This window comes from Sorex fumeus, unplaced genomic scaffold (assembly GCF_029834395.1).
Source record: "Sorex fumeus unplaced genomic scaffold, SorFum_2.1 ptg000008l, whole genome shotgun sequence".
Lineage (NCBI taxonomy): Eukaryota > Metazoa > Chordata > Mammalia > Eulipotyphla > Soricidae > Sorex > Sorex fumeus.
In genome coordinates, this window is record NW_026606065.1 from 3685813 (window position 1) to 3712991 (window position 27179).

Consider the following 27179-nt stretch of genomic DNA (forward strand, 5'->3'; position numbering starts at 1 on the left):
CAGGGCAGTCCAGTTGGCACCCAGCCCTGGGGGATCTCAACGTTTTCACATCACTGGCAAAAGCTTCGAACCATTCAGCCCAGTTGTCTGAATATCAGAGCGTTACTAGATAAGGTCCGTGTGTCCACCAAATCTTGTTTGGGAGGCCCCCCACTCATGCAAACTCAAAGCCCAAGAACATCTAGATTATACAATATAAATGCCTAGGGGTAGATGGCTAATGAGTTTATTTTCCTGACTGTATGCTAATGTTTCCTTAATCATGAACAAAAACTTCAAAAATGAAAGAAAATTCCTCTGCTGCTCCCTTTTATGTGGTCAATCTCCACTTGTTACTTAAAATTTAACATTATTTGGTGGAAATTGTCTGCCATGGAGGCCGGGGGAGGTTGAGAAAGGTTGAGAAAGGCTCTTGCCTTATTTTCTTTTCCAACCTTTGAAAGGCTAAATTCTCTTAATATGTAACTAAGAGAATTACTTACTTTGATGTTCCTAACATGGATATTTCCAAATTTTTTGAGAGTCTACACCTCAGCCCAGTCTTTGACACATTTACACTTCCCTCTTTTATTTCTTCTGTCATCATAACAATCACTTGAGTGTTCTCTTGAAACACTATACCCCCAAAATAACTCACTGTGATTTGCAGGCAGTGCTAATATAACTCTCTTTGGGGCTTTGAATTGTTGCACTTGGTTTCACATTCAGACATGATAATATTTGCATTGATGTAATCTGAAACCAGCTCATTGAAATCACTAGTTTGTAGGACATCCCTGGATCAAAGAGCAGGATGTTTTTGTATCTATTTTTATTCCTATTTTCCTCCCTCTGATCTCTTTGACTGCAGAGAAGTTTGTACTCTGCTTCCAGTATTTCTAGTTCTTCCCCAAATCCTCGTGTGACTTTATCGGCAGTTTCAGCTAATTTGCTTAGCTCTTGGCTGCATTTTCTATTTTTTCAGTATTTTGTTGAGTAGCTGCTTGAGTTGTCCTACTGTGCTCTCTCTGCAAAGGGATTCTTCTCGTCATACTACATAGATGTGTCATAGAGTCAAATGAATCTCCTCTGCCAACATCAAATTTCAGTTTCTGACAGCAGATTTGCTCGAGCGGGCCAAGTAATGTCTCTATTGGAGACTTTGTTGTTTCTGTGTCTGGCATATCAAATACGTCACGGGTGGCTTGCCAGGCTCTGCCGTGTGGGCGAGATACTCTCGGCAGCTTGCTGGGCTCTCCGAGAGGGGCGGAGGAATCGAACTCGGGTCGGCCATGTTGGCTGCGTGCAGGGCAAACACCCTACCGCTGTGCTATCACTTAGCGTCTATTTTATTGCTCTCCTTTATCATTATTAGTCTGGAGAGAGGAGCAAAATTTACAGGATGGTTCTGACTCTGTAATTCAAGAAAGCTAATTATATATATTCCCTTTCTTAGTTAACATTTCTTTGTTTCTGTCACCGAGTCCTATCTATGAAGCCATCTTTCTGAGTAAGGATATATATATAATTTAGAAGATATTGGAGTTCAATAACATCTCTATTCTTCTCTTTTAATTGCCTGTAATCTTCCATGTTTACTGGACCAACTCCACTAAAGTGGTAAACTTCTTCCCTCTGTACAAATATAATAATAATAACAATAATAATAATAATAGACTAGTGCTATGGGCTGGAGCGTAGCACAGCGGTAGGGCGTTTGCCTTGCACGCAGCCAACATGGCCGACCCGAGTTCGATTCCTCCGCCCCTCTCAGAGAGCCCGGCAAGCTACCGAGAGTATCTCGCCCGCACGGCAGAGCCTGGCAAGCTCCCCGTGACGTATTCGATATTCCAAACACAGTAACAACAAGTCTCACGAAGGATTTTATTATTTTCCCAGTTCTTTTTAATCCCTTTGTTTTTTCAACACTTTTTAATTTGTTATTTTATTTATTTTTTTTATAATTTTATTTGGGCTGGAGTGACAGCACAGCAGTAGGGCGTTTGCCTTGCACGCAGCCAACACGGCCGACCCGAGTTCGATTCCTTCGCCCCTCTCGGAGAGCCTGGCAAGCTACCGAGAGTATCTCGCCAGCACGGCAGAGCCTGGCAAGCTCCCCGTGACGTATTCGAGATGTCAAACACAGTAACAACAAAGTCTCCAATGGAGACGTTACTGGGCCCGCTCGAGGAAATCGATGATCAACGGGAGGGCCTTTACTTTTTTTTTTTAGTGTTATGAGCATTGATGTGCATTACCATTTTTTTATCATGTGTATTTCCATTTTTTTATGAATATAATTTTTGTTTGTTTGCTTTGGGGTCACACCTGGCTGTTCTCCGGGCTTATTTCTGGCTTTGCACTCAGGAATCACTGCTGTTGGGCTTGAGGAACCATATGTGTGCCAGGTATTGAACGTTGGGTTGGACATAGGCAAGACAAGCTCCCGATCTGATATACTTTGAGGCCTCTCAAATATAAAATGCTAAGTCTCCAGGATTTCTTTGTCTTCAGGGTCCTTTCCAGGGCCTTGTCAGAGATTTGCTGTCAATCCCGTTTTCTTTTTTCAAAGGTACATTCTTAGCCTCATGTTGGAGTCATTAGGGTGAAACCATGCTCACAATGGCCATGTCTTTCTGCTATCCAGTTCTGAAACACAATGATCCTTGTGCTAGCTCCTCTGGGGTTTTGTTACATTTATCTAGCAGGAGAGACCTGAACAGGATGCTAAGTCAGTTGGCCATGGACAAGATACCATGTCAGGCCTTGGGATCCTGGAGACTTTATGATCATGGGCTGGCTTCTCCAAATCTATCTTGAAATTTCACCTCAAACCTGTTAGGATGGTCTTATCAAAAAGTGAAGAAATCCTAAGTGTTGAGAAGAAAAAGGAACCCTTGTACATAGCTAGTATAAACGTAATTTTGTGCTGCCATTATAGACAATATTCAGATGCCTTAAAAAAAAACCAAAATAGGTACCTATGATCCACCAATTCCACCTCTGTATATTATGGGCTGGAGAGATAGTAAATTGGGTAGAGCGCTTGTCTTGTGTGTGGTCAACCTGCGTTCAATCCCAAACCCCATCTGGTCCTTGAGCTATTCCAGTAATGAATCATGAGCACAGAGCCTGGAGTAAGCCTGAGTACTCTCAACTGTTGCCCCCCCCCAAAAAAAAAAACAAAGAAAGCCTCAAACAAAACAAAAATCTAATCCTACTTCTGTATATTTATATGAAGAATATGAAAACATCAAATTGAAAATATACATGTGCCAAGTTCACTGTAGCACAATTCACAATTGTGAAGATACAGAACAGCCTAAGTGTCCATAGCTAGATGGTTGGATAAAGATGACGATAGGATTCTAGTTGCCAGAAGAAAAGAGTTTGGGGAGATGTTTAAAACAGGTTGTGGGAGGTGTGATTGGTGGGTGGACGCTACCCTAATATTTAGTGGCTAGATGTGGTGTTTTATATAGTTGTTAACGTGTGACACTGCACACCTGAAACTTATACAGTGCTGTAAGCCAATACGACCTTAATTTTTAATAGGGCTTATTTGTTTGGGTCTCAACACTTGTAAGTCTTTATGGAATAATGCCATCGATTACAGATCTTAGGGGTGTGGGGGCACATCTCTCAGGGGCAAGTCTTAAAAGTTGGAAGGTAGATATGAAGTTCAAATACTGAATTTAGAGAGTAATTAAGATTTTTGGATTCCCTCTCAGTTGTCTGCTGCTGTGCTAAGGGTGGGAGTTCTTCACTGAACATGGCATTCCTTTTTTCGTGTTTGTTTTGATGCGAGTACTTTTTCTTGCATCCCATATACTGACTCACTCTACTCGTCTCTGAATATTTTCAGGGGCTTTTATCTGCATATATTGGACATTTGGTGTATCCACATGAGAAAGAAAATTTAAAAGACTCTTACATTGCCATGTTGAATTAGAACCTCGTTAGGTTTTATTTTTTCTAGCTAAATTGATACATAGGTGTTTCCTAGGAGACTTATCAATTTTAGATAATAAGTATTAAATGTTGTACGGGCAGATAAAGGTTTACCATTGCAAAATACATATTTATCCCCTAAGAAATATCTCTCTTCAACACTATAATACCATAATTTTTGTTAGGTCAAGTCAATGATCTAAATCTGTTAACATTGTGTATTAATCAGTCAACAGGTACACTGTAACTCCTCAATGTATAATCCCCCATTCAGTGAGTTACTGTTTATGTAATAAATCAGTTTTGCTTTATCTGCTCAGTTTTCTCTTTGAATTTAAATCAGGCTGTCAACTAAAGTGCAAATTACTAGAACAGGGAACACTATAGGTAAAACCACAGAGTAAAATTGAAGAAAGATGAATCAAGCAGCCGAGTGTTCTGGCATGGACTATGTGTTCAGGACGCGCAGACTTGGGATGCAATGCCACCTTTACCCCTCACTTAGCCAACCTTAGGAAGATTAAATTTCCTAGTGTCCCTATACTTATTAATTTCTTAAGTTAGTGTTCAAACATGTTTATGTGAAAATGATAGTAAATATGATTTGTGGAATACCTATCATATGACAGGTAAGTGGCTTAATCTAACGTCTTGAAATACATATTTAAAAACTATCAAAATTCATATTATGATTAAAAATGTTCTGAAAGTATAAGAAGCCTAAGATGAAAGATCTTGATCGGTTCCCATTTGTGGGGAATCAAAAGAACTTTATGATAAAGAGTATAAAGGATAAGCAGTGTAAAATGAAGATCCAGCTATGCAAAGAAGAATCACTAAATTTAAAAGAAACCTATTCCCTTCTTTACTATCAGTAATTAAATTAGTTTATTATAGTGTAATATATAGTTTACTATGCTGTATTATACTGTATGATACAGAAGAGGGTGCTCTTGAACTATAAAGACTAGTAAGCCACTAAACGTCTCACACCTGTCCGCACAACATTATTTATTACTGCTAAATTTGATATTTTATTCATAAAATATTTTATATTCTATTTTACAGCAATACGTTATTACTGCTATGAATCAAAAGATTTAAACTAAACAAAAATGTTGATTACAAATATAAAATACTATAGAAGAGTTAAAAGAACAAAACTTCCCTGTTGATGAAAATTTTTCTAAGGCTTGAAGAGTAGGAAAATAGAAATAATTAAATATTTACATATATTAAAAATGACTTCCAGGAAAAGCTCAAAAACTCAAAAGAAAGGAAAAATGAATATGATAATAAAATAAAATCCAGAAAATAAACAGAAAATGTGATAAAATTTTCTCAGAAATAATAACTAACCTGTAATGTAACCAAAAAGAACAGAGTCAATTGAAAAAATAGCAAAATTACTGACAAAAAAAATCAAAGTATAGAAACAATCAGATAAAATGTTAGCTCAGAGAAGACAGGCAAAGATGATCTCACATGCATATAATTGGAGTCTCTGAATAATGATAGAAAAGAATTATAAAATAAATAGTATACTGAGTTAAAGAAAATTTCCCAGAAACAAGGAACCTAAACCTATATGTGGGAAAATACCTGGTAAAAATATTTCAGGAGAGTCAACTTAGTGACATATCTTGATAAATATTTTGTACTTTAATGACAAAGACAAAAAAAATTCTAGACAAAAACCAAACTTTGTTACATATATGGTCTATGGGAATAGTTACATATATCAATAGCAAGAAGAATATAAGTTGGAGATTTTATATGTAGATAACATATTCTCCATGAGCAAGAGTTAAACACAATATTAAAAACATAAGAACTAAAGTAATACTATATTTACATATAAAATTAGAGAGTGAGAATGATTCAACTAAGAAAAGATGGAGGAATTTATGATAAATGGATAGATGAAAATATTTTAATTTACATATGAGTAAAACAAAGGATAAATTAAAATAAATTAACTCAAATGCACACAAATGATAGAGAAAGGTGAAATGAAGGCAGAAAATAAACTCGATGCTTTACAGGTTATATGTGCATTCAAAATATATAGTTTATAGTTAACAAATAAAATAGTAGAAGTCTTAGAAAGGAAAAAAAGTTGTATTTGTTTTAAACAAAATACATTAGATACTAGAAGTAAAGCAAAACCTAGTTAGATTTAAAATAACAGTTTAAAAAAGGAACAAGGAAATAGCTTATTAAAAAAACACTAAATGTAACTATACCCATAGACCATATAATATAAAATAATTTACCAATTTTTATTACAATAGCTTTATTATATACTTTTAATGTTGGGAAATGTGATGCAATGCCTACCAAATTTTATTCTTATGAGTGCTTTGACTGTTTGGAGGTTTTTGAAGTTCTATGAATATTTCAGTAATGTTCCATGTTCTGTTCGAATACCGTTAGAATATTAGTAGGGACTGCAAACTCTGTAATGTTTTGGATAGATTGGTAATTTTAACAATATTAATTTTTCCTACTCATGAACATAAAATATTTTTTCTATTTCCTTGTGTCTTGTATTTCTTTGAACAGAAGTTAGAGTTTTTGTGGCTCAAAGGGTACGAAGCACATGCCTTGCATATATATCACCCTGGGTAAGAACTCTGGTAGCTCTGTAGCACTGTCCTCCCGTTGTTCATTGGTTTGCTTGAGTGGGCCCAATAACATCTCCATTGTGAGACTTGTTGTTACGGTGTTTGGCATGTTGAATACGTCACACGTAGCTTGCCAGGCTTTGCCGTGTGGGCGAGATACTCTTGGTAGCTTGCCAGGCTCTCTGAGAGGTGCAGAGGAATTGGGGTCTGCCTAGTCGGCCGCGTGCAAGGCCAACGCCCTACCCACTGTGCTATCACTCCAGAACTCTGGTACAAAAAAAAATCAACAACCACTACTGATTTTTATTAGCAGTGGTAGATATACTTTCATAAATTTCTTTAGTTATTCTTTCATCATTAGAATTGGGTAGGGAGATGCATTGGTCTAGGATAGGAGTTTTGCTAGTCTAGAACAAATGGAAGAACAGTGGATAATGTTATCAAGAATACTGGAAGAAATGATGCAATTCATTGTAGATTTTTAGCTGGAGGAAGGAAATAAAGACAGGTGCTGGAGAAAGAGTTATCAAGTGTTTGAACAAATCAATAAATATGAAGAAATATATTGAGAAATCACTGAGGGAATTAAAGTGAATGATTTATGCATGAAATGCTTGAATTCAGGTTTTCAGAGGTAAAATTGTGATCTCATAATTCAGGTTTTCAGTAATAGTAACTTAAATAAAATGGTGATCTAAAAATGAAGATGAAGAGATCAAGAAATTGTGAAATAAGGAGATTTTGAATCGTCAAGGTATCACCAAGAATGTGATGTCAGGAAGGAGTATGGACACGAATCACTGTATCACTGTCATCCCATTGATCTTCAATTTACTCGAGTGGGCGGCAGTAGTATCTCTATTCCTCTCAGCCCTGAGATTTTAGCAGCATCCTCTTAGTCATCTTTCCCCAACAATTAAAGGCTCTTTCAGGGTCAGGGGAATGAGACCTATTGTTGTTACTGTATTTGGCATATTGAATACGCCCTGGGGAGCTTGCCAGGCCCTGCCTGTGTGGGCGGGATACTCTCGGTAGCTTGCCGGGCTCTCCAACAGGCATAAATGGGTAGGAAGTGTCTTATAAGCAGCCGCATGGTCTGGAAAGTGGCCTGGAGCGAGGCAGTGGTTGGGAAGTGGAGGTCGGCAGCAGGGGATGGGTCTCTTGGGGTGGGGAGGGCTCTCACCCACCCCACAGCCAGTGCGGAGTCTGGTGGCATGGTTCTGGGGGCCATTTATAGTCCCGTCTGGGAGAAACTCATGAATGCTCGTCCCATGGACAGGAATCCATAGCTTAAGCATGTAGTGAATATTTTTCTGCCATGGAATTCTCAAGTACTTTGAGTACATGACAGGATGGAATACCTTAGGGTTTGAAAATTTAGACCTTTCAAAGAAACGGGTTTTGCAAGAGGATTGATTTGAAGTGTACTATGTGAGGAGAACATGAGCTTTGACTCCTCATTATAAGAGAGCAAAGGTCTGGGGAGTTTCATTCTTCACTTGGGACTTTTTTGAGAAGCGCTTACTCCTGTTGCCGGGGGTAAGTAAAGTTTTAAATAAATCAAGAAGGGGGTGAGTTCAGTGGGAGGGCTTCCCACTGATGATGGTCGAGGAACATAAAGGCAGTATTGGGAGAAGGACTCATAAATTGGATTCTGGAGAAGGCTGTCACAAAACACTTGTCATATGCATATCTCCATTTTGGCTGCTTAGAGGGGACTCATAATAAAGTAGTTTATGTTCTCCAAAACACATTGCTGTTTGATTGTTATAAAAAAAAGGCAGACTAAGACCTCTAAGACTTTTTACAGTAAGGGTTTCCAGCTACACCATATTAACATGAACTCTTTTATGATAAGTTTAATAGAGAATAAAATTTTATTTCCCCAAAAAATACATTTAAAGGAAGCAAATACTATAAAACCCAATTTGAACATTAAAACAGAACTCAATGTAAAATCCAAGATGATAACAATTCCTGAAATACCACCCATAGGTATATACAACATTATTTTAAAACTATCATGGCCAAGAAGTTAAATGGACGCTTAGTTGAGAAAAAGGATTTCTAGAAACTGTGTCATAAGGTTGGAACACAATCACTAAATTAACAAAAGGACCTGGAACTCCTAGGACTGTACATCTATAGCAAGGAAAATAAAGACCTAATAAATATCACAAGGAGTATGGCTATAGAATTTTAAAAAGAAACGTAATGAAAATACTGAGATAAAATTTTGAGGCAAAATAAAAATTCAAATGATTTGTTTTACTCTACAGATTAGAAAATGGAAAATAGATTTGTGTGACATATATTCTCTTATACATATATAAATAATATGTATAATATGTATCCAAATATATACATTATGCATGCAAATACAATTTTCATATAGGTAAGTATAACAATTGCACATCAAATACCCACATATATATATTAAATCTTCAACTATTGTTTTTAGAAAGGCCAAACTGGCAGAAGCACTTGGTGGTATGAGCCAAAAGTTACCTCAGAGACAAGTAAACAGTTCTTGTTTTATAAAAAAAAATTTTTTTTTAAATGGAATCACTGTTAACTACAATGCTACAGTTATTTATGATTTTCAGGTGTACAGTATTCCAGCAATAATCCCTTTATTAATGTCAAGTCCTACAACAATATCCACAGTTTCCCTCTCCCCCACCCTCTAGTCTATCTACTGCAGGTGCTTTTTTTCCCACTACTGTCTTAGTGTTTCCTTCCCTGACTTATACCTCCCATCCCCACCCTAAGGCAAGCTAAAGACTAAAGACCAATTCTCATGCTTTTTAATTCTACTGCTTTGGGACATTTGTTGTTTCTCTTCTTCTCCTTCTCCTTCTCCTCCTTCTCCTTCTCCTTCTCCTTCTTCTCCGTCTCCTTCTCCGTCTCCTCCTCCTCCTCCTCCTCCTCCTCCTCCTCCTCTTTCTCCTCCTCCTCCTCCTCCTCCTCCTCCTCCTCCCCCTCCTCCTCCTCCTCCTCCTGCTCCTTCTCCTCCTCTTCCTCCTCCTCCTCCTCCTCCTCCTCCTCCTCCTCCTCCTCCTCCTCCTCCTCCTCCTCCTCCTCCTCCTCCTCCTCCTCCTTCTTCTTCTTCTTCTTCTTCTTCTTCTTCTTCTTCTTCTTCTTCTTCTTCTTCTTCTTCTTCTTCTTCTTCTATTTTTTATATGCCCCATAAGAGAGAGATTGTTCTGTGTCTGTCCTCTACTCTGACTCACTTTCCTCAGCAAGATTCTCTCTAGATCCATCCCATAGCAGAAAATTGCAGGACTTCATGTTTTCTTATGACCAAGTATGCATATATTTATCATAGTTTCTTTATCCAATAATCAGACAATTCCTATTTTGTATCAGAAGGGATTTTAAAAAGTTCTTTACTACAAACTTTTATCTTGAATAACACACTATAGACATAAATAATTGACATTTTAATTTTGAATTTTAATTTCTTTTATCACAGTGGTACTCTGGACTCACTCCTGGCTCTGCCCTCAGGGATCTCTCCTATAGGGGCTCAGGGAACCCTAGGTGGTGCCAGGGATCAAATTCAGGTCAGCAAAGAACAAGGCAAATGTTTTATCTGCTGTACTATCTCTCTGGCCCCTTAGTTTTAAAATCTTCTTTATTGAATGAAGTTGGTATTCAAGAGTGCAAATGTTACGCTTTAGGCAGGCTGTCTAAAGCCAATCACATTGATACCTTTGACACCCCTTTTTAGCAGGGGCAAGTCGCAGAGAATGAGACAGATAAAACACCTAAGGAGCAGAAAAACACACATGAACTCTCCAAGCTTGAGGGGTCCTGAGTGGTCTCATGAGAGGTCTCACTGGTCAGCCATTAATTTATAGAAAATTACTCCACCACCAGGCTGGAGTGGTAGCCCACCGGGTAGGGCATTTGCCTTGTACGTGGCCGACCAGGCTAACTTGGGTTCAATTCCTCCATCTCTCTCAGAGAGCCTGGCAAGCTACCGAGAGTATCTCGGCCACACGGCAAAGCCTGGCAAGCTACCCATGGCATATCAATACGCCAAACACAGTAACAACAAGTCTCAAAGTGGAGACGTTACTGGGCCTGCTCGAGTAAATCGATGAGCAATGGAAAGACACTGCTACAGTGCAATGCTACTCCTCCCCCACCCCCCTGTGCTTGCCTGAGCCATTGCCGACAGAAACATTAAGATCAGTTATTAAGCAAATCAACATTCAATAAGTGTATGACAATCAGAGGCTGGGGTATTTTCTACAGCTATCAAAAGGCACCCATAAAATATAATGCCCTGATAGTTTTCTATTCTACTTTTGCCCTTTTTGCCCTATATCTAATAAACCCTGAACAATCTCATTTTATACTTTTCTGGTGAATTTTTGCAGCCAGCAGACACTTATTCTATATTTTATTCTTTCCTGCTATTTTATTCTATACTGGGTACATGTTTGCAAACACTTTGCATTCTAATACTTAAACTCTGTTACCTAGGGGCATATCCTATCCTTGAGGTTTTTTTGTTAGGGGGGGGAATTCCCACATCAAAAAAAAAGTTACCATAGCACACTCATTATCAAAGATAACTGGGATTTATTGGGATTTGGGGATTTGTATTGCCAAAGAAATATTATTCTCTAACTGTGCTAGTTATTCTCTCACGAAGAAAATAATTTCAAAAGTTGACAACAAAACTCAAATTTTATGCCTATACCGATGGTTGACATAAAGTCTCCCTGAAATCCGTATGGAAGGAATGAAGATGAGGAAGCCTAGAGTAATTAAGATCAGTTTAGGGTTAAATGATCACAAATATAAGATTTTCTCCCAAATTCTTTTTTTGGCACCATAATTTTAATTGGGCTGGAGCGATAGCACAGCGGGTAGGGTGTTTGCCCTGCATGCTGCCGACACGGCCAACCTGAGTTCGGTTCCTCTGCCCCTCTCGAGAGCCCAGCAAGTTACTGAGAGTATCTCGCCTGCACAGCAAAGCCTGGCAAGCTACCTGTGGCGTATTTGATAAGCCAAACACAGTAACAAGTCTCACAATGTTACTGGGCCCGCTCAAGCAAATCGATGAACAATGGGAGGACAGGGACAGTGACAGTGACAGTGTAATAGTAACAAATTAATCAAAATAAAGAATCAGAGGTTAAACAACTGTTATCAGTATAAAATGGTAGAGTGGAGCATGACAAGTTCGCAGTTCATAGGCTGACTTACTCCTTGTGTTTTTCCCTAACTTCTACTTTATTCAGCTATTGAACTATTCTGCTTCTGTCTTCCAATCCTTTCATCCCTTTTTGATTTTTGAATACATGCCATTTATTTATTTAATATATATATTGTGTGTGCATGCGTGTGTGTGTGTGTGTGTGTGTGTGTATGTCAAGTGACGCTCAAAAGGCCTGAGTGTCCCTCAAGGCAATTCTGTGGGTTGTTCAATGTTTTGATAATAGAACCTGAGAATCTAGTGCTATTTAGGGGCATATGGTGCCAGAGATTTCCCTGGGTCAACCTGGCAGTGCTTTGGGGCCTCCAGTTCTCTAACGAGTGGCGCTAGAGGGGCTCCTGGGCACACCTGCTGGACCTTGGGAAACTCTGTGCAGCCTGGTCCTGCTTTTTTTCTTACCACAGCTCAATAATTCATGCATCACCATTTCCTTAACTTTTATTGATATTCAACCTTTTTTATTTTGAAATAAATCACCCAATAGAGCCCTTTAGTCAGAGAAAAGTTCTGCTGAGAACGTTGGCATAGCCAAATTGAACTTCAGCATTCATGCTCCTCTACACACCAATTACAGAGCCTGCTTTCCAAAGGCAACTAAATCCTGGAGTTTTATGTAGTTTGGTGTCTGTAAAAAATCACTTAGAATGGAGCATGATCTGGCAGGCCAAAAATGGTTTTATAACATATTCCAGATTTACATTTCTCTATGAAAAATGAAGAGATCCAACTCCTAACTCAGAACAGCTCTTCTTCCAATCATGTCCTCCATTCTTCTATTTTCTGCTTCTTGATCACTTGATCACTTGACATCCCATTACTCATCGATTTGCTCGAGCAGACACAAGTATGCCTCTGTTCATCCCTGTCATGTGCTAGTGTAGCCCAATGGCATCTGGTTATTCTAGGAACATGAAGAGCCTCAAACCAATCGTTCATGGTCTTGACAAAGAAGTCTGACCATCCTGTAGGTGGGTGGCCACATGATCTTTTGATGTCCATGGAATCCAGTCGGTAACGGCACTAGTCCAGCGGTCATCTTCAAATCTCATTACGTGTCCAGGCAATCTGATTTTCAACGCATTGGAAAATGAGACAGCGTCCCTGATTTTTGACTGTCAATGAAAGTTGGAACTCCAGATTCTTTCTCTCATTTGAGTGAAGCATGATACTCCAAGCACAGCACTTTTGATTCCTGTATTTCTAGGGCACAGGTCTCTGAGGCATATGTTAATGCAGGAAGAACAGTGGAATCAAAGAGATGTGACAGGAGCCGGAGGTTCTTTGTCCTCTTAGCTCTTTCTTCGATGCTCTTGAAGGTGTTCCAAGCTGCTCTCTTCCTCCTGCGCAGCTCGGGTGCCAGATTATTTGTCATGTTGACTTCTCGACCTAGGTACACATAACTGTTGCATTCTGAGATGGTCGTTCCATTGAGAGCAAATGGAACATCAGGACTGAGACTGTTTTTCATAAACATTGTCTTCGTGAGATTCAGCTGTAGTCCGACATTTCCACACTCATGGTCAAAGTCGACCAGCATTTGTGCTGCAAATGTCATCAGCAAAGCAGAGGTGGTATAGTTGCCGACCATCTATCTTCACTCTCATTCCTTCCCATTCCAGTCGTCGCATGACGTTCTCGAGGGTGGCACTGAAGAGTTTCAGTGAAATGGTATCACCCTGCTGAACCCCTCTCTTGACATGGATGATCACTTGTAGAATGGTGAGATCCTGATAGTAAATTTGCAATACAGCTCACGGAGGATCCTGATGTATTGAGTTTGAATGCCTTGTTTGGCTTTGGCTTCAATGACCACCTCCATCTCAACAGAATCAAAGGCCTTCTTTAAATCAGTGAACTCTTTGGCACTATTGTGGCAACATGGGAAGATGCCGTCATTGATGAGGAATACGATTGAATGATTCAGCACCTCCATGATTGTGTGAGGAATGCTGAGAGAGAGAGAGAGATAGCCACAAAAAACCGCCTTTCTTTGAACACTCTTGAACTTATTCGCCAACGTGGCTTGACACATGCCTCAGGCAACCGCAAGCAAATGTCAGAGCTGGCAAAACAATGCAGAGAATCCATCAAGGATGACCTCAAAGACAGGAGAGCAGCGGTGCTGGAAGATGCGGCAGAAGCCGGGAAAAGCATTCGTAATGCCCGCCTGTCCTTCACCAACTACAAGACCAAGATGACCGCCCTCCGACATCCTGATGGATCTATCACATCTTCCAGAAGGGCAATGGAGAAGATTATTCATGACTTCTACTCAGATCTCTTTAATAGCCATGTCCACTTGCCCACATACCACATTCCACATGATGGATATGTCGTTCCCAATGTCCTCCCTTCCAAAATCTGACATCCCATCTTGTCGGTAAAGAAACAAAGAGCACCTGGCCCAGACAAGATCAGACCTGAACACCTGAAGAACTTACCACCAGTACTCATCAATACATTGGCTCGACTCTTCACACGCTACCTGTCTGAATGCAAGGTTCCATCCCAATGGAAAACCAGCAAGACCATACTACTGTTCAAGAAGGGAGACATCCATGACATTGGCAACTATCTGCCCAATCTGCCTATTGTCTGTCATCTACAAACTGTTCACTCGAGTCATCCTGAATAGGATTAGCAGAACACTAGATGAAGGACAACCATGTGAACAAGCTGGATTCCAAAAAGAATTCAGTACCATAGACCATATCCACACAGTATCCAAGCTCATTGAGGTTTCTCAGGAGTTCAAGATGCTGCTCTGTCTAACATTCATTGATTTAAAGAAGGCCTTTGATTCTGTTGAGACAGAAACGGTCATAGAAGCCCTAGCCAATCAGGTTGTACAAACTCAATACAACAGGATCCTTCGTGAGCTCTATTATGGATTCACTACCAGGATCTCACCATTCTACAACGAAGTAATCATACATGTCAAGAGAGGGGTTCGGCAGGGTGATACCATTTCACCAAAACTCTTCAGTGCCACCCTCGAGAACATCATGCGACGACTGGAATAGGAAAGAATGGGAGTGAAGATAGATGGTCGGCAACTACACCACCTCCACTTTGCTGATGACATCGTTCTAATAACACCAAACATCAGCCAAGTGGCACAAATGCTGACCGACTTCGACCGTGAGTGTGGAAAGATCGGACTACAGCTGAATCTTACGAGGACAATGTTTATGAGAAACAGCCTCGTTCCAGACGCTCCATTCACTCTCAACGGAACCACCATTTCTGAATGCAACAGTTATATATACCTAGGTCGAGAAATCAACATGATAAATGACCTGGCACCTGAGTTGCGCAGGAAGAAGAGAGTGGCTTGGAATGCCTTCAAGAGCATTGAAGAAATAACTAAGAGGGCAAAGAACCTCCAGCTATGAGCACATCTCTTCAATTCCACTCTTCTTCCTGCATTAACATATGCCTCAGAGACCTGGGCCCTACAAAAACAGGATGAGACCGCTCTTCGGGTCTCTCAAAGAGGAATCGAAAGAGCTATGCTTGGAATATCATGATTCACTCAAATGAGAGATAGAATCCAGAGTTCTGATCTCCGTCAATGCTCAAGAATCAGGGATGCTGTCTCATTTACCAAGGCATCAAAAATCAGATGGGCTGGACACGTAATGAGGTTTACAGACAACCGCTGGACTAGAGCCATTACTGACTGGATTCCACGGGACGTCAAAAGATCGCGTGGACGCCCACCTACAAGATGGTCAGACTTCTTCATCAAGACCCTGAATGATCGGTTTGAGGCTCTGCACGTTCCTAGAATGAACAGATGCCATTGGGCTATGCTAGCACACAACAGGGATGAATGGAGACGTTACTGGCACCCGCTCGAGTAATTCCATGAATAACGGGGGATCAAGTGATCAAGTGAACCTGAGGGATTTTACCCCATAGAAAGGTCTCTTCATTTCCATCCAGATACCAATATCTATGGTATTTCTGATCATAGATCAAGTTATAAATACACCATAGAAGTATTTTAGTTAATATCTTGTCCAACCTTGTGAAAAGTTTGAATGAGTTTCTTCAGGATTCTGAGTTCATAGAAGTTCAAAAAGTCAAAACATTCTGTAAGAAAAGCCATCCAAGGTTAAAGTTCTTTCAATATTAGCTATTGAAAATACTTGGATATTAATAAGCGTATAATGTAGTTATATGGAATATGCAAAATGAAGGTGAAGTTACTGTTTGATGGGAGAAAAGAGAAGATTAATGGTTAGGATAAAAAAAATGTCCTTTAACTTCCCAAGTGATATGCTCATGTTCAACAGAAACACTCATAAAACGAAGAGCCCTGTGATGTATTTAATCTGCCAGAATTTTGATTGCAGGTTCTTGCTCGCAGAGGGAGACTAAAATTAGAAGAAACTGCAAGGGTTTTGATACAAAGAAGCAGTATAGTTTTTACAACACACTTACGGGAAAAACCAAACCAGAAAGCAGAAGCAGCCTCCATTCTCCTAAGACACTGGGTGGAGGATGTTTAACTAAATGAGGTTCTCATGCAGATTATAATGTAATAGAGAAAAAACAACACATGGTTGAGTGAAATGACGTCTGGAAGTAAGAAAAAGATCAAATCTGACAGTTCCTCTGCCCAGAATAAATGTCTTTACTTTTCACTGGAAGGCTGTAAATAAGCTTCTCAGAATCCATTTTAATGCAGAAACAGATAAAAGGAGCTGGACTGTTTTGTACTTTTATTTTTCATTTAAAACTCATTTTTAAAATCATCCATTCTTTCCTTAATTTAAATCCTTTAGTGTACAAGATCATATCTTGGTAAGTTTATACGGGAGAATCTTTGAACCTTAAGTGTCTGAGAGGTATGTGAAGCTCCCCAATCCCCAAAGTTTACAAGTTCTAGTTATCAGTAGATTCTTTTTCTGTTGAAAACACTCTTTCAGACTTTCTTTTCGTTGGCTTTGAATAATACCTGGTGAATTATACTGACAAAATTTGATTTTTACTTCTCTTGTAGTTAAACTCTTTTCCCCATACCGTGTGGTACTCAGGTCCTACTTACGGCTCTATGTTTAAGAATTAATCACTCCTTGTTGTTCTAGGGGTGCCAGATGTGGTGCTGGTATTTCAAATTGTGCAAGAAAAAGCATCTTACACATTGTGCTATATCTATGGCTCTGTAGTCAACTCTTTATAGTCAGAATAGCAACAGCAAAGATTTGTAAGTGACTTAGACATTATTCAAGATAAACCATTAATCTGAGACTTAAAGCATTTTTGTATTATAGAGAAAAGAGTATAATGAGGATTTCAATAATTATTAAGAACATTTTAAAGAGAAAAGACTTTTCCTTGGGTTTATATTAGACATGTTGATTTTGAACTGTGTTTTAGTTTTGGATGTTGAAATCTGAATGCAAGTTTGATTTAAATAAGTTAAATCTCTTCTATTATGCCCAAAAGATAGTTTTCTAGCCCTTGAAAATATTATCATAAATTCATCATTAGACTTATTGAGCTGTGAAATTTGGTGAAAAAATAGGAAAGTTAATATTCAAATATTCTATTTAATTATATAGTCTGGTGAGTAAAACAACATAACATCTATGACCTGTGATTTCAAGTAAGAGAATGTAATTTTATATTTATTTGATTCAAATTTTGGAGAATCTTTATGTAGCTATAGTTCAGACATATCTATGTAACCATCTTTCATTGAGCTGCAAAACCTTGCAAGTATCTGTATTCTCAAGTTTATTTCATTTGTAGATGCTCTTTCTTTTGTCCAGGAATACGTTTTCCCATCTTGCTATTTAGAAGTGACTGCCTCTATGATGTTCCCTCTCCAGACCTCACCAATACAACTACATATTTCATTAAGTTACTATCATATTCTGTCACTATTTTTGTTGTGATAGTACACACAAAATATAGCATGGAATTTAACATTGCACCTTTCTTTTTTTGAGTATTCATATTTTTATGTTTCTTCTTTTTTTTTAAGTTTTTATTAGTTACAAACCATGAGGTACAGTTGTAGACTTACACATTTTTGTGCTTGGATTTCAATTATACAATGATCAAGTACCCATCCCTCCACCAGTGCCCATTTTCCACCACCACGGATCCCAGTATCCCTCCCACCCCCCTATTCCCCCATTCCACCCTGCCTCTGTAGCAGGGCATTCCCTTTTGTTCTCTCTCTCCTTTTGGGTGCTGTGGTTTCCAAAAGAAGCACTGAGTGGCAATCATTTTCGATCTATAGTCTACTTTCAGCATGCTTCTCCCATCCTGGGAGGATCCTCCCAACACCCTTTATTTAGTGCTCCCTTGTCTATCTGAGCTGTCTTTTCCCCTAGCATGTGTGGCTGGCCTACAAGCCATGGAGTAAACCTCCTGATATTCTTGGGTGTTAGTCTCCTATTTTGTTACTTTATGTTCCCCAGATGAATGAGATTTTTCTACGTCTGTCCCTCTCTTTCTGACTCACTTCACTTAGCATGATACTTTCCATGTAGTACCACTTGTATGTAAATTTCATGACTTCATATTTTATAACAGCTACATAGTACTCCATTGTGTAGATGTACCAAAGTTTCTTTAACCAGTCATCTGTTCTTGGGCATTCAGGTTTCTTCCTGTTTCTGGCTATTGTAAAGAGTGCTGCAATGAACAAACAAGTGCAGATGTCACTTCGGCTATACTTTTTTGCCTCTCTGGGATATATTCCCAGGAGTGGTATTGCTGGGTCAAATGGGAGCTCAATTTCTAAGTTTTGGAGAATCATCCATACTGTTTTCCAAAAGGGCTGAACCACTTGGCATTCCCACCAGCAGTGAAGGAGGGTCCTTTTCTCGCCACATCCGCGCCAGCACAGGTTACTTTTGTTCTTTTGGATGTGGGCTAATCTCTGTGGTGTGAGATCATATCTCATTGTGGTTTTGATCTGCATCTCCCTGATGAGTAATGATGTAGAGCATTTTCTCATGTGCCTTTTTGCCATTTGAATTTCTTCTTTGAGAAAGTTTCTGTTCATTTTGTTGCCTGATTTTTTGATGGAGTTGGATATTTTCTCCTTGTGGAGTTCAACCAGTACTTTGTATATCCTTGATATCAACCCCTTGTCGGATAGGTATTGAGCGAATATCCTTTCCCATTCTGTAGACTGTCTTTGTATTTTGGTCATTGTGTCTTTTGAGGTGCAGATGCTTCTTAGTTTAAGATAGTCCCATTTGTCTATCTCTGTTTTCACTTGCTTAGCCAATGGTGTGGCATCTTTGAAGATACCATTAGCTTCAATGTCATGGAGGGTTTTGCCAACTTTGTCTTCAATGTACCTTATGGATTCTGGTCTGATGTTGAGGTCTTTAATCCATTTTGATCTTACTTTTGTACATGTTGTTAGGTAGAGTTCTGAGCCCATTTTTTGCATGTTGCCATCCAGTTTTGCCAGCACAATTTGTTAAAGAGGCTTTCCTTACTCCACTTCATATTTCTTTCTCCTTTATCAAAGATTAGATGATCATATGTTTGAGGGGAGATGTCAGTATATTCAACCCTGTTCCATTGGTCTGCAGCTCTGTCTTTCTTCCAGTACCATGCTGTTTTAATTATTACTGCTTTGTAGTAGAGTTTGAAGTTAGGGAGGTTGAGTCCGCCCATTTTCTTTTTCCCAAGAATTGCTTTAGCTATTCGTGGGGGTTTATTGTTCCATATGAATTTCAGGGCTGGAGCGATAGCACAGCGGGTAGGGCGTCCGCCTTACAAGTGGCCAACATGGCCGACCCGAGTTCGATTCCTCTGCCCCTCTCGGAGAGCCCGGCAAGCTACCGAGAGTATTCGATATGCCAGACACAGTAACAACAAAGTCTCCAATGGAGACGTTACTGGGCCCGCTCGAGCAAATCGATGATCAATGGGAGGGCCTTTTAGCAAATGAATTTCAGGAGTGTTTGCTCCATTTCTTTGAAGAATGTCATGGGTATCGTTATAGGGATCACATTGAATTTGTACAGTGCTTTGGGAAGAATTACCATTTTGACAATGTTAATTCTCCTGATCTATGAGCAGGGGATATCTTTCCATTTCCTTGTGTCCTCTTTTATTTCCTAAAGTAGCGTTTTGTAGTTTTCTTTGTACAGGTCCTTTATTTCTGTAGTTAAGCTGCTTCCTAGGTACCTGATTTTCTGGGGTACAATTGTGAACGGGATTGTTTTTTTCATGTCACTTTCTTCTCTCTCACTGTTTGCATATAGGAAAGCTATGGACTTTTGGATATTGATTTTATAGCCTGCAATTTTACTATTCAAGTCTATTGTTTCTAGGAGTTTCTTGGTAGAGGTTATAGGGTTCTCTATGTATAGTATCATGTCATCTGTGAATAGTGAGAGCTTGATTTCTTCCTTTACTACTTGAATGCCCGTAATATCTTTTTCTTGCCTAACCACTATTTCAAGTACTTCCAGTACTATATTGAACAGCAGTGGAGAGAGTGGGCACCCTTGTCTTGTCTCTGATCTTAGAGGTAAGTCTCTCCTTTTTTCCCCATTGAGGATGAAACTTGCTGTAGGCTTGTGGTAGATGGCTTTAACTATGTTGAGGAAAGTCCCCCCTATACCCATTTTGGCAAGGGTTTTCATCATAAAGGGGTGCTGGATCTTGTCAAATGCTTTCTCTGCATTTATTTATATGATCATATACTTTTTTCTTTTCTTTTGTTGATATGATGGATTATGTTGATCTATTTCTGAATGTTAAACCATCCTTGTATACCCGGGATTAATTCTACTTGGTCATGGTGTATGATCTTTTTGATGAGTCGTTGGATTCTGTTTGCTAATAGTTTGTTGAGGATCTTTGTGTCTGTGTTCTTCAGGGATATCGGCCTGTAATTCTCTTTCTTTGTGGTATCTTTGCCAGCTTTTGGTATCAGGGTTATATTTTCTTCATATAAACTGTTCAGAAGTGTTTTTGTTATTTCAATTTAATGGAAAAGCTTAAAGAGGATTGGCAGCAAGTCCTCTTTAAAGGTTTGGAAGAATCCACTAGTGAATCCATCTGGGCGAGGACTTTTGTGCTTGGGGAGACCTTATTACCATTTCAATTTCCTTTATAGTGAAAGGTCTGTTCAGGTATTCCAGGTCTTTTTGGTTCAGTCTTGGAAGTCTATAAGAATCTAGGAATTTATCCATTTCCTCGAGGTTTTCATGTCCATGGCATAAAGCTTCTCAAAGTACTCCCTGAGGATCCTTTGAATTTCTGTAGTTTTTGTTGTACTGACACACTTTTCATTTCTGATTCGGTTTATTAGGGTTTTGTCTCTCCCTTTCTTTGTGAGTTTTGCTAGAGGCTTATCGATCTTGTTTATTTTCTCTAAGAACCAGCTCTTGGTTTCATTGATCATTGTTTTTTGGGTTTCCATCTCGTTAATCTCTGCTCTGAGTTTTATTATTTCCTTCCTGCTATTTGGGTTGGGCTCCTTTTGTTGGTCCTTCTCCAGGCTCTTAAACGGTGAGATTAGGTTACTTATGTGGGCTCGCTCCTCTTTCCTGAGGAATGCTTGTAGAGCTATAATCTTTCCTCTTAACACAGCTTTTGCTGTGTCCCAAAAGTTTTGGTAACTCATGTCCTCATTTTCATTCATTTCCAGGAATCTTTTGACTTCTTCTTTGATTTCCTTTCTAAGCCACTTGTTGTCCAATAGTGAACTGTTTAATTTCCAGATGTTTGATTTAGTTTCTGTTTTTGCGTGTGATTTACTTCTAATTTCAGCGCATTACGGTCTGAGAAGATTGCCGATACAATCTCTATCTTCTTAATTTTATGGAGGTATGTTTTGCATTGGCACCTTTTTTAAGTGTATGAATGAGTGTCAATGAGCAGATTCATAATGTTGTGTATCCATCACCACCATCCATTTTCAACACTTGTCATCTTCTTGAACAGAAACTCCATATCCAATAAACAGTAATTCTAAACTCTCCCCTTCCCTAGTCCTCAACAATTACAATGCTACTTTCCTTACCATAATTTGTACCACATATAAATGGAGTCATATGCGATTTGCCCCTTTTTTATTGGCTTTTTTCATTTGGTATAATAATGTTCTCAAGAATTATCCAAGTTGTAGCACGTCATAATTTTCTTCTGTTTTAAGCATGGATCATATTAAATCACATGTACACATACTACATTTGTTTACCCATTAATTTATTGGTGACTTCTTGGTAACTTTTATTCTTTATTATTAAGAATAATCCTGCCATGAGCACTGGTATACAAATATCTTCTCAAGCAACTGATTTCAATTCTTTTGGACATATAACAAGAAGAGGAATTGATTGATTATTTGGTTGTCTGTTTTAATTTTGGGGGGAACTGCCATAGTGATTTTCATATAACTGTCATATTTAACATTTCTATCAGCAACACACCATGTGTTTGGCAACACTTTTTAAAAAATAATACAACAGCCTCCCTAATTTTCATGAAGTAGCACCTCAATATGAGTCTGATTTGCATTTCTTTAATGGACAGTGATTAGTATTTTCTTCTTATGTACTTACTGATTATTTTAAATATCTTCCTTGGAGAAATGTCTGTTCAAGTCCTCTACCTGCTTTATTTGGGTTGTTTTGCTATTGTTTTGGATTAGTAGTAGTTTTTATAAGTTCCAGATGCTTAGAATATAAGATATGTGATTTGCTCCCATTCTGTGGGTTTCTTTGTCAGTATCGATAGTTACTTTGCACAAAAGTTTTCAATTTTGTGAAGTCCAAATTAACTAGTTTTCTTTTGATGCCCGTGGCTTTGGTATTACATCCAAGACATCACTAAAAATCTAATGTCATTAATAATTTTTCTTATGTTTTCTCCTAAAATTTTTATAACTTTAGCTCTTGTTTAGGACTATGATTCATTATAAATTAGCTTTAACATATGGTATAAGGTTAATGGTCCAGTTTCAATCAATTGTATGTGGATATTTAGTTTTTCCAGAGCCATCTGTTGAAAACTCCCTTAATATTTTGCACATGTATTTATAATTAATTATGCAGTTTTATTTCTGATTAATGTGCTTATAAACTGTCTCGCATGCAGGGGTCTAGGATGGTAGTTGGGAAGTCATAATTTTTAATATTTGCTGTTGCATCATAAATATTATTACAATAGACAAAAATCGAGCTACTAACGTGTCGTCACTGAACTTGTAGTTAAGAAATTTTAGCTAAAAGCAAAAGATATGAAAATATTTTATTTCACATTTTAAAATGTTGACATATACTACTCAAATATCAGTTGGTAAAGTTTTATTTGACAAATATTTTTGAGTTCTTGGTATATGCCAGGAAACTGTACTAAGTACACTGAGTATATTCACTAGATCACTTGACATCCCGTTACTCATTGATTTATTCAAGCAGGTGCCAGAACGTCTCCATTTGTTCCTGTCACGTGCTAGTATAGCCCAACGGCGTTTGCTCATTTTAGGAATACAAAGAGCCTCAAACTGATCATTCAGGGTCTTGACGAAGAAGTCTGACCATCTCGTAGGTGGGCGTCCACGCGATCTTTTGACATCCTGTGAAATCCAATTGGTAATGGCTCTAGTCTACTGGTCATCTCCAAATCTCATTATGTGTCCAACCCATCTGATTTTTGACACCTTGGCAAACGAGAAAGCATCCCTGATTCTTGACTGTCCATGGAGGTTAGAACTCCAGATTCTTTCTCTCATTTGAGTGAAATGTGATACTCCAAGCATTTGGATTCCTCTTTGGAAGACCCGAATAGCGTTCTCATCCTGTTTTCGTAGGGCCCAAGTCTCTGAGGCATATGTTAATGTGGAAAGAACAGTGGAATTGAAGAGATATGACTGAGCCGGAGGTTCTTCGTCCTCTTAGCTATTTCTTCGATGCTCTTGAAGGCGTTCCAAGCCACTCTCTTCCTCCTGCGCAGGTCATTCATCATGTTGACTTCTTGACCTAGGTACACATAACTGTTACATTCGGAAATGGTTGTTCCATTGAGAGTGAATGGAATGTCAGGAATGAGACTGTTTCTCATAAACATTGTCTTCGTGAGATTTCGCTGTAGACCGACATTTCCACACTCACGGTCAAAGTTGACCAGCATTTGTGCCGCTTGGCTAATGTTTGGTGTTATTAGAACGATGTCTTCAGCAAAGTGGAGGTGGTGTAGTGGCCGACCGTCTATCTTCACTCCCATTCTTTCCATTCCAGTCGTTGCATGACATTCTCAAGGGTGGCACTGAAGAGATTTGGTGAAATGGTATCACCCTGCTGAACCCCTCTCTTGACATCTTGATCACTTCCTTGTAGAATGCTGAGATCCTGGTGGTGAATTCGTAATACAGCTCTCAGAAGATCCTGATGTATTGAGTTTGAATGCCCTGTTTGGCTAGAGCTTCGATGACTGCTTCTGTCTCAACAGAATCAAAGGCCTACTTTAAATCAGTGAACGTTAGACAGAGCAGCATCTTGAACTCCTGAGAAACCTCAATGAGTTTGGTTATTGTGTGGATATGGTGGCTCATGCTGAATCCTTTTCGGATCCTGGCCTGCTCGCATGGTTGTCCTTCATCTAGTGTTCTGCCAATTCTATTCAGGATGACTCGAGTGAACAGCTTGTAGATGACAGTCAATAGCTCCACCACCCAGCCACGACACATCATAAAAATACCTAATACCCATCTTCCAAGGATTCCCGCACCATATTTGATAGGGTTCAAATATGATTTGAGCCATAGGAACACCTACAAGGGCAATTAGAGGCCACCCCAAAAGCCTCTATGCCTCTTGGAGAGCTTGGCAAGCTACCGAGAGTATCCTGCCCGCACGGTAGACCGTGGCAAGCTATCTGTGGCGTATTCGATATGCCCAAACCAGTAAATACAATGGTTATTATTCCCCTGACCATGAAGAAGCCACCAATATGGCAGTGTTGAGAACCATGTGGAAGGAGAGGCTGATAAAGTCTTAAGGCCAAACGAGGCTGCCAAAACAAAGAAAGACAAAAATGATTGTCTGTACTTTCAATGCATGTATGATGGCATCAGATGCATCCATTGAGGACCTGATGGTACAAGCGTGAAAGATCAAGTACGACATCATTGGTCTGACCGAGATGAGAAGGCATCAATCACATGACACCATTTTCAACACTGGAGAAGAACTGTTCCTTGGAACATGGGACAAAATAGGTGTCTGTGGTGTCAGTGGTGTTGGTGTCCTTGTCAACATGAACTTGGTCATAAACATTGATTCATTCAAATGTCTAACAACCCGAATCGGACGATTACACTTGAATAGATGTGGTTCACTGCCGGCATATATAAAAAAGATAATACATATATTATATAAATACTAATATATTATATAAATAATATATATATAAAAGATCATCTTTATTCTCATGCTTTTACCATTGACAGTGGAGAAAATAGCCTAAAGAAATATTTTAAAATGTCTTTTATTGAATAGCAGTGATGTACAGTTAGAAGGTTGTTTATTATTGGGTTTCAGTCATATGATGTTCCAACACCCATCCCTTCACCAGTGTGCATTTCCCATCACCAATGTCTCCAGTTTCCTCTCCCCATCCCACCTCTTCCCTCTGTGGCAGGCACTTTCTCTCTCTCTCTCTCTCTCTCTCTCTCTCTCTCTGCAATACAGATATTGAAATGTTATCATGTATAACCTTTACCTACTTTCAACACTCAGTTCTTGTCCTTGTCCTGAGTGATCACTTCTAACTATTCTTGTTGCACTGGTCCCTTCTCTATCCTAACTGCCCCTTGTTCCCCTGACCCTGACCCTCCCCCCTTCATCCCCCAACACACACACTTGTGGCAAGCTTCCAGCCACTGGCGTGTTCTTCTGATCCTGGAATTTCCAGGCCTTGTATATCAGTCTCATACTAATTTTTAATATCCCACAAATGAGTGCAGTCATTCTTTATCTGTCTCTCTCCTTCAGATTCATTTCACTCAGCATAATACTCTCATGTCCAGCCATTTATAATCAAACTTCATGGCTTCCTTTTTTTCCTATCAGCTGCATAGTATTCCGTTGTGCAGACACAACATAGTTTCTTTATTCAGTTGTCTGTACTCCAACACTCTGGTAGTTTCTAGATTCTGGCTATTTGGATAGTGCTGAAAGGAACATAGAAGTGCAGGTGGTGTTCCTGCTGTGTATTTTTGGGCCCCCAGGATATAATTCCCTACATGGTATTGCTGGTGCTATTGCTGGGTCAATGGGCGTGCAATCTCAAGTTTTTGAGGAATGTCCATATTGTTTGCCAAAAAGTCTTGACCCAATCTCTCACCAAAAATGAATGAAAGTCCCTCTTTTCCTTCATCTGGGCCAGCACTGGGTGTTCTTGTTCTTTCTTGTGTGCCAATCTCTGGTGTAAAATGATATTTCATTGTTGTTCTGATTTACATCTCCCTGATGATTAGTGATGTAGAGCAGTTTTTCATGTGGCTTTTGACCATCTGAGTTTCTTCTTTGAGGAAGTTTCTGTCCGTTCTTCTCCCCATTTTTTGATAGGGTTGAATTTTTTTCTTGTGAAGTCCTACCAGTGCCTTATATATCTTGGATATTAACCCTTTTTCAAATGTATACTGGAGAAACAATTTTTTCCCTATTCTGTGGGCTCTTTTTGTATCTTGGTCACCATTCTTTTTGAGAAGCTTCTTAGTTTATTGTAGTCTCATCTGTTTATCTTTGTTTCCACTTACTTGGTCAGTGGTGTTTCATCTTTGAAGCCTAAAGAAATTTTACTTAAAATATGGTTTGATTGTTTCTGGGATACATGTACAACTGCTCAGGGGCTATGCCTGGTTCTATGCTAAGAGTTTACTCCTAGAAGTTCTGGGGACAACCCGTTTCTAGGGACTGAATTTAGACCTCCTACATACAAAGCATGTGACTTAGATCATTTAAATATTTTTCTGACCTTAAACATTTTTTTTCTAGAGAGGAGAAGAAATTGAGGAGAAAGCAAGCTCAATGCTTCTGCACAGTTCCAGGAAAAGGCACTTTGGGGAGGCATAATCAACATGGGCTAAGGCCTTGAGATCTCTGATGTTTGTTTCAGAATAAGATCTTGAAGGAATGTTGCTGGGATAAAGGGAAGGAGGGAAAAAAGCCTACAATGAGATTATAGCCTACAGTGAAGTTTTTGCACGAGCAGAGAGGCCTCCCAAGACAAAGAGCACCTTCCAGCAATTTTCAGCCAACATGGCCAGCAGTTCAGTACAAAGACCAGAGGATGCAATGCTGCTTGGGCCCTGTGGTGATGTGATTACCTGGATCACCCACATCTACCTACCCACATACCAAATTCCGCAGGATGGATATGTCGTCCAT

The 27179-nt window shown here is 39.2% G+C and overlaps 1 pseudogene; it reads right to left on the bottom strand.

The window, feature by feature from the left end:
- Positions 1–332: 332 nt before the first annotated feature.
- Positions 333–27179, bottom strand: LOC130019307 (tyrosine-protein phosphatase non-receptor type 11-like; annotated as a pseudogene).